We start from the raw sequence: 12411 nt of genomic DNA, 5'->3' as shown, positions 1-12411 counted from the left end.
GTATAATTAGCAGTCTGGTTCCCGGAGCCTACAGACAGCTTTGAGTTGCCAACATGATTAGTGATGGCAGAGAGCATAGCCAGCTGCCACTGGCAGGGTATAGCATCCTTCACAGCTGGGCGGAGGGGAAAATAATACACTGATATTACTCAGTGACACAAGATAAATGGCCACGCTGACTATACAGGGTCAAACTCATCAAAAGCATTACATATCCGGGCATAAAAAGCTAACGCCCACTGCTTGTGCGGCAGGACATCTCCTCTATCTCAGAATATTTCATAGACTATTTGCTGCAGCATCACCGGCTGTCACAACACCCCCTACCGGAGAGAAATCAAATGTGAAGAGACTTTAACTGATGACATCAGTTAAAGGGATATTACACTCAAATTGTGCATTATTCCTGTGTAGGTATAAAGGGGTCGATTCAACTAGGAGCGATCCCCGCAATTCAGCGAGTTACTATGCTACACATACCGTAGCCCTTAAATTGCCTGTTTTAATATGCACCCCCCTATGGGGCTGCAAATGAAAATGCCAGATTCAGGTTTCCTGCAATTCATCCTTAATTGAATTAACCCCAAAATAAGAAGGAATTTCTTGTCACTGACTCTACGCGGCTAAAACTTTTACATTTTCAGAACTGTGGATCCTCGGTTGATGTAAGTACCTAGTTCCTTTGGTTTATTACTTTTCTGCAAACTGATGGTGACTGCACTACAACTGCTGAAATTAAACTACTGCCCAACTCAGGAGCAGATTTAGCACGCGCCAACACTCTGCAGGAAAATAAGGACACAAACCCTTGCTTGTTTTTCCTGCCCCATAGAAGTGTGAGCAAAAGACAAGTGAGATTTTCCTTCCTTTGAAAAAGTCGGCAAATGCCAGGCGAAACGCGTCAGTGAAAAGCCAGTGTTTGCCGGCTTAGGTGGTTTTAAGCTTAAACCCGAATGAATTTTTTACTAACTTGATGTTTTACATGGACAGCTGAGCATAAGGACGATGTTACCTTAAAGTGGCCACCACTGAATATAAACTCAGCAAAAACTAAATGTATTATAAACTTATACTAAAAACTGTTGAAATCAACTAAATGTACTAATTGGAGGGCCTACTTTTAACTAACTTGGCTCCAACTAACTGCTTCTGCTGATATTCTAATCGGGTGACCTGTATCTAAGGAGTGGGTTGTATTTCCATCTTAAATTTGGATATCCCTAACGATATGTGGAGAGTAAGCAGATGGGCACCTGCCTCCGCATAAATCAACCTCTTCTGTCGGGAAATCACAGACTCAAACCAACGGTGAGAACGGAAGAGTGTGCTATGCCGCCTTTCCCATCTCTGCATGGGCTTCAGCGGTAACAGTAAGTGGGGAAGAGAGGAGAAGACTTTTGGTGAGGTCGCCATAGCTGAGAGATGTACGGTCTGGACTATATACTTGTACACTGTGCAGAGCGGCTTTAAACTGCGCAATAAATTAAGTACTTGAGGGTCACAATTTTCCCGTTGATCAGGTAACTATTGGGATTTCACTGACTCACTAGCACCTGCAGAGATTTTTTTATTCCCTACCTTAATAGTTGGAAATGTGCCCAAACTGAGCCTTGGGGCTAATTGCATCTGCCCCTCATTATAAAGACTTAATGTAGGAGGTACCTAATGATAAAAAGTGTACAATAGACACATCAGTTCTAGGATTTCCCTTCCTGGAAGCAGCCATGATACACTCTTTCCGAGGTGGTAGTGTTGACAGAAAGCAAATACAATTATATTAGACTGGCTGAGGTGCCCGGCGTTGCCTGGGTCACTTCTTATTGTACGATTTGCTTTGGTGGCATTCGGCCCTGACAGCAGATCGGTGCCTGGAATGTGAGTGTAGGAAACTCAGCGCCATCCCCTGCCTGTTAAACAACGGCACTTCTGACACCCGGGAATATGCAGAACCCTAGGATGCTCCGCCAGTGAGGATTTGTGATGTTCACAAACTGTGGAGCTTTTTCCAGTACATCCTAAAAGGAGACACATCCGCACTAAAGCAATATTGCTCCAAGCACCCCTTAATACGCCCCATGGCGCTTCCTAATCAATATCCTGAGGACAAAGCTCTGCACCGTGAGTATTATTATTCCTGGCCCCTGCGCATTTCATCTCTAGCTTGCGGCAGGAGCATGCAAGGCGACGTATGATCGATATGAGACACCGCCATGTCTGGTAACGCATTTGTACTGGGTGAGCAGAAGGGACGCGGGTGCTTAGCCACGGTAGCTCCAAGACAGCTCAACAGCGGTTCCGTGCCCAAGATGGGAGAGCTGGAAAGTTTTACAGTCATACTTTTGTGACATGTCAGAGGTGATACGTTACTGTGTTGTACACACACGGTCGGTGTTTAGAAACTCTAATATATTGTTATCTTAACCTTTCCTAAATCTACGTGTCTCTCGCAGAGCACGGGCTTGTAAAATAACTGTACATTTACATGCTGGATATCCTGTTCTCATAATATGGGTGACTTACACATCCTGCTAAACCTCAGGAAATATAAAGGCATCAATTGCCTACATTCTCATTATGTCCAGTAATCGCTGTAAGATTCACGGCCCATGACAGATAGATTTCCGAAAAAGGAGAATAAAACCACTTTGCTTATTGATGCAGTTCGTATGGTGAAACAGGATCCAAACAATTCCAGATCAGATAGCTTGGCTCCTGTATTAAAAATATAATACAAATGGATAGGTCCCGGCTATGTCTTGGTTCTTGCACAGTAATATTTGCCTGATAATAAGTATGTACCGGAAAAGTTTTGTATCACTAGAACCTACTCTACATTAGGATGATGCAAACATCAATGAAATGCAGAACTAAAAGACTGCATCATGGAAAGGAGGAGGAAGGGGGGGGGTTTGGGGTTGCCTTCCACGATTCCGGAGTCATTAGTGTTTTGCACACAGGATGTTACAGCTAACAGGGAGCTTTAAGTAGGCATATTTCTACGGGATGCAGTCAGGGTGCCGGCGGCCGGAATGCCGACCGCCCCATAATCCCGGCATGGGACTAGAGATAGGCGTCTAAATACTGACACCTATCATTAGCCCCACGCTGAAATACCGACGCCCGGCATACGTAGGTAAGTCGGGTGTCGGGAGCACTTAGCCACGAGAGGGGGGGGGGGGTTTGGTTAGGTTTAGGCACCCCCGGGGGGGACTTCGGGTTAATCACCCCCCCAGGGGGGTTAGGCTAGGGGAAGGGAGGAGGGGGGGGGTTTGAGTTGGGTTTAGGGTATGGGGAGGGGGCTTTAGTGTTAGGCACCACCCCCGGAGTCTTAGGGTTAGGGGTGGGGGGATGGGAGGGTTAAGTATACTTACCAGTCGGCGTCAGGATTTTCTGCTGTCGGGCTTCCAGTGTCGGGATTTGAACCAGTGGCCTTTAAGCCGTCGGAATTTCATACCCAACCTATTTCTACTCATATTGCACTGGCGATCTCCATGCAGGGCCGTAACTAGTGTAGTGAGACCAGTGCCGTGGCACAGGGCACTGCTGGGCAGGGGGCGCTGTTTGGGCCTATCAGTTTTCCTGTTTATTATCATTCTCACTTGTAGCTTCCTCATCTTTTATCCCCAGCATCTCCTGGTCACCCCCTATCTCTTCCCTGGCCCTTCCCTATGAGTTCATGCCCTTTATCTTATGTCCCTATTTAAAAAATGGGGGGCGGGGCACCAATGCTCTTTCTGGCACATGGCACCAAAAAGTCTAGTTACGGCTCTGTCTCCATGCATTTATTATATAATACATTTAATAGTCCAGTAATACCCCTTTCACACGGAAAAGCAAATTGCCGGGTCGAGCATTTGGACCTGGTAATTTGCGGATGAACACGGGTTCTGTGTGAAAATGTCAATCCGGGTCGAAATTCCTGGGACTTTGACCCTGGACTTATTGAGGATAAGGAGACCATCGGGATGCAATTAGAAGTAAATTCCAGTACAGGAAGGAGTCTTTACTGTAAGGGCATTATTTGTGCTACAATTAGTAGACAACATCATAGGCAACTGATTATTATTTTTTTTAAATTCTTGATGTTCGGCATTTAAATTCTAATTATGCGAAATACTTAGGGTTGTGACTTGTCTTCCTCTTAGTCAATGTAAATCTATGAAGGATTGAATAGATTTGTGTCACTGTTTATCCTCATTAATTATGTAACTGTGTAATAAAGTCATAATCCCGCTCAGGCAGACACTTTCTAAAAAAAAAAAAAAAAAAAAATCTACAAAACAAACAACATGTGTTTGCTGACCACACTCTACTAAAAACATTTTCAGCAAACACAAGACAATATTTTGCCAACTTTGTGTAACTAGATAACATACCAATTACACTTACCACACACTAGAGGGCACTGTGGATCAAAATTAATTAATGATATGGTCCTGTCTCTCTCACAACTGGAAATACAGTAACACCTCAGGATTTAAGGAGCATCGCATTGAAGCTGCACACATCACAGGCTTGGGGCGGAAAAGAGCATTAATAAAACCACAGCTAATATACAGTAGGAGTTTGTCACCTAATACACTGGAACTTGAATATTAATATTATTTATTATCATTCACTTCTACATAGTGCCGGCTTATTCTGTTGCAGTTTAAAATTGGGAACAAAAACAGTAATAAAACATGACTGGGTAATACAGACAGACACAGAGGTAGGAGGGCCCTGCTTGCATTTAAAATCTGTGTGCAACTGAGTAATATATATATATATATATATATATATATATATAGATAGATAGATAGATAGATAGATAGATAGATACACACACAATGTGCTACAATGCGGAGGTCGCGTTTTTTTTACGTCAAGTTCCGTTGTGCTTCGTCTACAGATTCAGTCGCGTCCAGATAAACCGCTTGCGACTAAGACGCATTTTTCGGGCAAAAAAAAAAAAAAAAAGAGGCTCGCCTCAAACAGGACCTGGTGACTCGATTGTGCCAGGCGGCTTGTGCACCGTGGCCTTTTGAGGCTGGGTGTATGAGGACAGATCTGTATTCCAAGGCCAAATTAGTCTGAAGACACAGAGAGAACATGTAAACTCAAAATTCAGACTCACCCAGCGCTGAAAGCTGGCGATACCAACCACTGGGACACAATACGCTGCACAGCAGTAAAAAGCGCTAAGGCATGTGAGGCTATAAAGCTAAGCAGGTATCCTGTACTGAAGCAGCCTATGCAGGACAAAGCACACGCAGGAAATATAACTTGTGAAAGCCTTTGTACAGATGGACGTGTGTCTCGTGGCTAAGATATTGTACTCGTTGTTTTTCATTATTTCCTATTAAGTAATAACCAACTGTTTTCAGCTACATGTTCATCATTCAACTGCCTCCGTCAACTGCAGTCAGTGATGTCACCAATTCCTTATTGTGTTGGCATAAATATTGGTTCCGTATACAAAATGGCTGCCTCTGCTGTGTATAGTCAGGGCCGACACTAGGATTGTTTCGTCAACTCGGGGCAAGGCAGTAATTTGCCCCTAGCCCCTCCATAACTATAGACTCTGTCCTTTCAGAAACAGCCCTCCTGGTGTCACTCTACAGCAGTTTGTGCCCTCCCTCCCCGTTCCTGCATCACTACAGCAGCCCGTGTCTCTCCCCCCTATATCACTGCAGCAGCCCGTGTCTCTCCCCCCTATATCTCTGCAGCAGCCCGTGTCTCTCCCCCCTATATCTCTGCAGCAGCCCGTGTCTCTCCCCCCTATATCTCTGCAGCAGCCCGTGTCTCTCCCCCCTATATCTCTGCAGCAGCCTGTGTCTCTCCCCCCTATATCTCTGCAGCAGCCTGTGTCTCTCCCCCCTATATCTCTGCAGCAGCCTGTGTCTCTCCCCCCTATATCTCTGCAGCAGCCTGTGTCTCTCCCCCCTATATCTCTGCAGCAGCCTGTGTCTCTCCCCCCTATATCTCTGCAGCAGCCTGTGTCTCTCCCCCCTATATCTCTGCAGCAGCCTGTGTCTCTCCCCCCTATATCTCTGCAGCAGCCTGTCTCTCCCCCGTATATCTCTGCAGCAGCAGTCTCTGTTTGTATTACCCCTGCCTTCACTACCACTTACTTGGATCTTCCCCGTGCTCCTCTTTAAGGCAGCGGCAAGCTGTGTGCGCGGAATCGGTATAATTTACTGCCGGACCCATGCCTGGCGTTTGGATTCCCGACAGAGGAGGAAATCCCGATCGTCACAGGTAAGTATATACTACCCTATTTCTACCCCCTAACCCTCCCTTAGGGGTGCCTAACCTTCCCCCCCAGTGCGTAACCCTAACAGCCCCTTCCCCGCCGCTAACCCTAAGTGCCCCGCGGAAATCCTAAACCTAACCCCCCTGCGCTGCTATAAACGCTCGGTGTCCCTTTGATCAGGATGCCGGGCGTCTGGCTCCCGGCGTATGTCTAATGACAGGCGTCGGCATATCGACGCCTGTCTTTAGACCCTTGCTGGGATATGACAGTCGGGAAGCCGGCTGTCGGGATTAGGTCCGCCGGCTTCCTGACTGCATACCGTGTGCGCAACACAGATAGAGGGAAAAAAATAAAAATTGTGCCGGGTGATCCCGGTCTCTCTGTGCCTGCGCCCTGCTGATTAGTCCGGCGATGCAGGCGCGGAGCCCGGTCACAATCACCGGACCAGACATCCGATGAAGATGGGGCGGAAGCGTTTCGGCCTGAGAGTGGGGGTACTAGCCACCTGTGGCTCCCCCTTAATCTGGCACTAGCCTACCACGGCATGCTTCCGACTCATCATGGGATTCACGCTTTTTGTCTCTGATCGCCAGAAGTCCAATGCCCGGGGCACAGATCCTGAGCCCCCCTCTGCCCACTCCCAAAACCCCCTAGTTGCGGCCCTGGTATAATCGACGAGTGTGATGGAAGAAAGTTTAGGCAGAAGTTTGCAGACAGGGATCACTTTATACACTGACATATTAAACAATGGACTATAAATGAAAACCTATTAGCAAGAGTGAGGACATCATACAGGAAAACAGCCAATAGGTCTAGAATATTATTGGGAGCAATCATACAAAAATATATGTAGGAATACTACGTATGTAGGAATTAGAGCCCCATGAGCTAACATTGCAAAGATGTAAGCTACAAAACAGACTCGGTACCAAACAGACCCGGTACCATAGCAGAATACATGCAACCTACTGCAGAACGCATGGAACCAACTCACAGCCACCCCCATCAGTTCCGAGTACGGGACTGAATATTAGACTGGAGCTGACGTTTTAGGCTGACAGGCAGAGTGCGGGGTTAGTGTCTCGCTCTCCAAGTAAACGAGCCTGGATAAAGCTTGATATTTAAATGCTATATTCAGCGGTGATTAATTAAGCAACCTGCTGTGATAAGGCTGCAAAGGCTAGAGTCAGCGTACTACTGCTAATACCGCCATACAAAGAACATTTGGCTTTTCCAGTCTATGAATACACCATACTTTAAAGAAAAGCCATTTAGACCTAGACAAAACACTGAAATATATTTTACATTTTTAATTTTTTTAATAAAATAATAACATTTTACAAAGACAGTTTTTAACCAGGTACGAAAGGTGGTTTGCAAACTACAAAACCACAGAGCCAAATCATTATTGCGATGCCCATATATTTCTAGGCCAAGATGGAAGCAACTACAGGGGTGGATAGGTTTGCACAGCCAATGGGAGGATCAATCGTTGGTGAGGATTAAGTGCGGGTGCGCCAAACCAAAGTGCCAGGTGTAACAACAACCGTCCTAGCCCTCCTCTCCCATCACAGCCATTGTCAGGAATATATGTGGTTTAGCTCCCAAAATAAGGGATTCTACTACTGTGTACAAAACACTGGTACAAGTTAAGGATTTCGTATTGCGCTGTAGCAAACCACAGTGCTTGCAAAGCTGGACATGTCAAAATAAAAATGAGTTTATCCATCCACGAAGAGCAAGACATCCACGTCAAAGTCTTATCATAAGAGATCCTATGGCCACGAGGGAAGAGCGGTGCGGAAAATAGATGAACTGGTACATTAAGGCAATCTGCAGCGCTGAACAGCGAGGTCCGGAGAATAAGCCTTAGGGATCCCGGCAGGATAGAAGCTGCGTTTTTACTGCTCTCAAACTAAAATGGGAAAATAAAACGATTTCCCCCCCCCCCTTCCTGTTTAAGGAAATTGTCTTTTATTCTGATATTTATACAGCTTTAATAATATTTTCAGCAAACGGACGTAACCTATACAGATCAGACAGCATTATTCTGTAAAGGGAAACAATTGCTGCACGTCTTTATAATATACATAAAGATACTTGATCGTTAAGTAAATGTTTAAAAAGGGAAATATATGAACATGGAATATGCACCAGATAGCCGGCAGTTTCCTGCTTATTTATTAAAGGACGACGCCAGGTATCTTCGCTTCTATTAACAGGAAAATCCGCTCCCTGAATGAATACATCTTGGTAGTGTGGCGCCAAGACCCCTGGCTTTAGCTGCGCACAGTATTTCTAGCGCACCAGACTGTTCTAATCTCCAGGCTGCGGCACCTGGAATTCATATTCACAGTGAGTCAGCCGTTAAGTGTCCAGAAAGCTCGTTAGGTGCCTTATGGGTCTATGGGCCTGATTCAGCCCCGTTCGCTATCTGCGTACGCTCGCTAGATGCGTATGCAAATTTTTCAACTTGATGCCACTGGAAGCGATCGCTCGCCAAGGTATAAGCACGCCCACCATGTCTTAGCGAGCGGCCACTTTGTGTATGCGTACGCCCAATCGCACAGGCAGAGCCGCCCACCAGCAACACGTCATCTCCAGGAAGTGTATTAAAACATTGGTACATCGAGCACCATCGGATGTGAACGCAGCGCTTGAGGTAGCTTTACCCTTTACCCATTGCTAGGAAATCGGTGTAAAAAAAAGGCAAGTGACGTGTACTATGACGCCTGTTAATTATGCACGCCTCTAAAACGGCGTGGAAACACCCAGGCACGCCTGCGTTCGCATCTCCAACCCCCCGTTATTAGTGTCCTACCCCTGTTACCACCCACAAACGGCCTCTCCTGTCACTCATTACCCTGGGTGAGCGAGAGGGTTGCGATCGCAGTGTGTAGTTCACGCACGCGCAGAATGAAGCGTGCGCACGCAGAACATCGGGCCGCTTGCGAACGCACAGAGCGAGCGAGCGGCTCTGAATCAGGCTTTATGTACTGAGCCATGGAGAGAGATACAGTACCAACCAATCAGCTATTAACTGTCATTTTTCAAAACAGCCTGTAAAGCGACAGGAGCTGATTGGTTGGTACTTTATCTCTCTCCAAAAGCATAGTACATAGATTCCTATCAGGACACCAGTGAGGGTAGATATCCTGCAAAACTAGGGGTTCTGGGGATCTCCGGCTGTTCCAGACATTCCCTAAATCCTTGTGTCTTTTAAATCGCTTACGGCAAGCTTTAACAGTGTCATATTTTAATTAGATAAAAAATGTTAGAAAATAAAGCCTATGTGCAAGCTGAATTATAGTAGGCTTTAGGAAAAAAACCTCCATCCTTCTTGTTTTTTTGTGCCCTGCTCACCGGTGTAGCACTACTACATTTCAGACAACTGTAATGCTGGGTAAACACTGGCAGATAGATTGGGACAATCAACTGATCGGCCAATATATCAGGTTCCCGTCGGCCAGTGTGTACCAGCGATGTCGGTGAACAACATCGTTCGCAGACATATCACGTAGGCTCTGCGGCACAGCCGATGCCCTTTATATCTGCAGATATATTGGGGCATCGTGCTGTGTGTACGGACGGTCAGGCGACCGCTCCGTACACTTGCAGCAGGAACCACAAGGAGGGGGCGCAACATTTCCCCTGGCCAGCGGGACCCACAGCCAAATGATGGTTGTTCAGTGCGTATGAACAACCATCATCTGCAGACGGGATGCAGTCAGGAAGCCGATGGCCGAAATGCCGACCGCCCGACTGTCTAATCCCGGCAGGGGTCTAATGACAGGCATCGAAAATTCTGACACCTGCCATTTTACCTACGCCGGGAGCCCGACGCCTGGCATACCGAACGAAGGTAAGCCGGGCGGCGGGCGTGGACAGCCGTCAGGGGGGGGGGGGGACTTAAAGTTAAGCACCCCTCCGGGAGGGTTAGGCTAGGGGAAGGGGGAGGTTAGGGCTGGGCACCCCCTGCAAGTCTGTCAGTCACACCTGATGGACAGATTTAGTATAAACAGTGTCATTCAGTGTCACACACCGGCTTTGCTTGCTCTGTAAGGACCCCTGTTCTAGAATAAGCTTACGCTTTTCACTGTCTTATTGATATACAGCTGGCGTCCCAGCGGGTACGGGAAGAAGTGATTCAGTGCAGTACATTAATGGGGCAAGTGCGACATGTGTATCACATACATAATGGCACCACGGACTCCGGCTGCACAATCTAATGGCATTGCATTTACATTGCTTCCAGTGTCACGTACAATGCTGCGAGATGTATGGTCACATTACCACACTCATTTATTTCGATCAGACTGTGTAATTTATACCGGTCACAGCTCAATTGTGATTCTGCTTTTTTTTCTTCCTTTTTGCAGACTTATAAAGCACATTTCATTCCTGGGACTATATTTGCAGTCCTATTTTTAGAGTAAAAATAAATGTTCTTGCATTGGCTTTTCCTCCCCGAGGATTGGAGACTGCCAAGAACCAAAATTAATTCACACGAAAGCCATCGGGGATAAGAGTTGTCACTGAAGCAAAGATTATGCTGAACGATATAAACATGATCTCTGGGCTGATTGCAAGAAAAACAGCAGTTCCGTAATTTCTGCACCGGTTCTTGGAAGAAGAGAGATTCGCGGCGGCGAGGGGACTGGATACTTCTTTGGCATCGCGGCCTATGATCTTCTGTGACATGTAACCCGATGACATTAAGATGTGTCCGGTTCTCTCACTAAGATGGAAATTCAGGGCTTGTCAGCCTGACCCCCCTATGGCTTCTGTTTATCTTGACAATATGACAAGTCGCATGTTGGTAGGAGAAGCACATGAAGTACATTGCACGTCAAGATACCGGCGATATCTGTAACACGCAGGTCTTTCCATGGAAAATAACCTTTGAAGGAAGCATCATTTAGAGAGCAGCTAAAGCAGAGGGGACCTCTGTGTTACCTGGCTCACTTAGAAAAGGCCGACAGCTTCCCCTTGTTGGATGCAAAAAACAAAACGAGAAAAACAATGAAAACAAAGTAATATAAAAAAATAAATAAAAAAAGAAGAAAATGGCCAAAACACTAGTCATCATCTCTCCACTGGTCCTGATACTAGCAAAATACCTGGATTCGGGATGAAATACCGCTGGCCGCAAAGCCCGGCAGCGCCAGCCCGACGTGGAAGGAAATCACGATCTTCTGAAAGGTAAGTATGAACTAACCTAATTGTAACCCCTAACCCTCCTTTAGGGTGCCTAACCCTAACCTCCCCCCCTGTGCCTAAACCTAACCCCCCCCTTTCCCCGCTGCCGAAACCTAAGTCCCTAACCTTCCCCCGGGGGTGCCTAACCCTAACCATCCCTCCCCCTATCCTAACCCTAACACTCCCGCCCCCCGCGCGGCTTTCCACGCTCGGATGCCGGGCGCCAGTCTCCCGGCATAGGTTAGTTAACCCACGCCGGGATTCTGTAGTCTAGATGCCGGCAGTCGGCATAGTGACCACCGGCATCTTAAACATATACCAATTACCATCCTCATCAGCTGTTCTGAGTTACATCGACGCTCTTCCGATGACTGCTGCCTCTCCTCCCTATTCACCTCCTCCCAGACCTGACTCCAGGACTTCTCCTGTGTTGCCACTATTCTCTAGAATGCCCACCCATGCCCCATCAGACATTCGCCCAGCCTCCCTTGCTTTCAACTGTGCCTTTAACACTCAATTCTCTAGCAAAGCCTCCAACCCCTCCTCCTAAATCTCCATCCTCTACAATGATCTTCTCTGTTCCTCAATCCTCATTTGTGTCCACTCGCAGCCCCTCTAGAATGTAAGCTCTTCCGAGCAGGGCCCTCCACTCACTCTTTCTCATTATGTTATAATGTAACCTGTGTATTTAATTCTGTATATCTGTAAGTTGTGCTCTCATATGTAACGACTCTAAGGATGTTTCTGTGTCAGAGACATCCCTTTTTTTGAATGCAAATAGCGAGTTTTAGTTTAGCAACCAGTGCAGGAGTAGCAGCAAATTTATGCATTTTTGAGCATCCCAGTCCATGTCGGATGGATCTTTGCCAGATCTCGCATGGGGAGAGCACGTCGCCATGACACCGGCCCAACAACCTCCATGTGTATACGGGGTCTATTTACTAAGCCTTGGATGAAGATAAAGTGGATTGAGGTAA

The 12411-nt window shown here is 46.7% G+C and overlaps 1 protein-coding gene across 2 annotated transcripts in view; it reads right to left on the bottom strand.

The window, feature by feature from the left end:
- LCLAT1 (lysocardiolipin acyltransferase 1) overlaps positions 1-12411 on the bottom strand; it is a 335781-nt gene that overhangs the window by 56166 nt on the left and 267204 nt on the right. The gene's annotated exons all lie outside the window — the stretch shown is intronic.

Source organism: Taudactylus pleione, unplaced genomic scaffold, assembly GCF_031769625.1.
Source record: "Taudactylus pleione unplaced genomic scaffold, aTauple2 ptg000079l, whole genome shotgun sequence".
Classification (NCBI taxonomy): Eukaryota; Metazoa; Chordata; class Amphibia; order Anura; family Myobatrachidae; genus Taudactylus; species Taudactylus pleione.
Note: the sequence above shows the minus strand (reverse complement) of the source record. Positions and strands in the feature narration are given on the sequence as shown.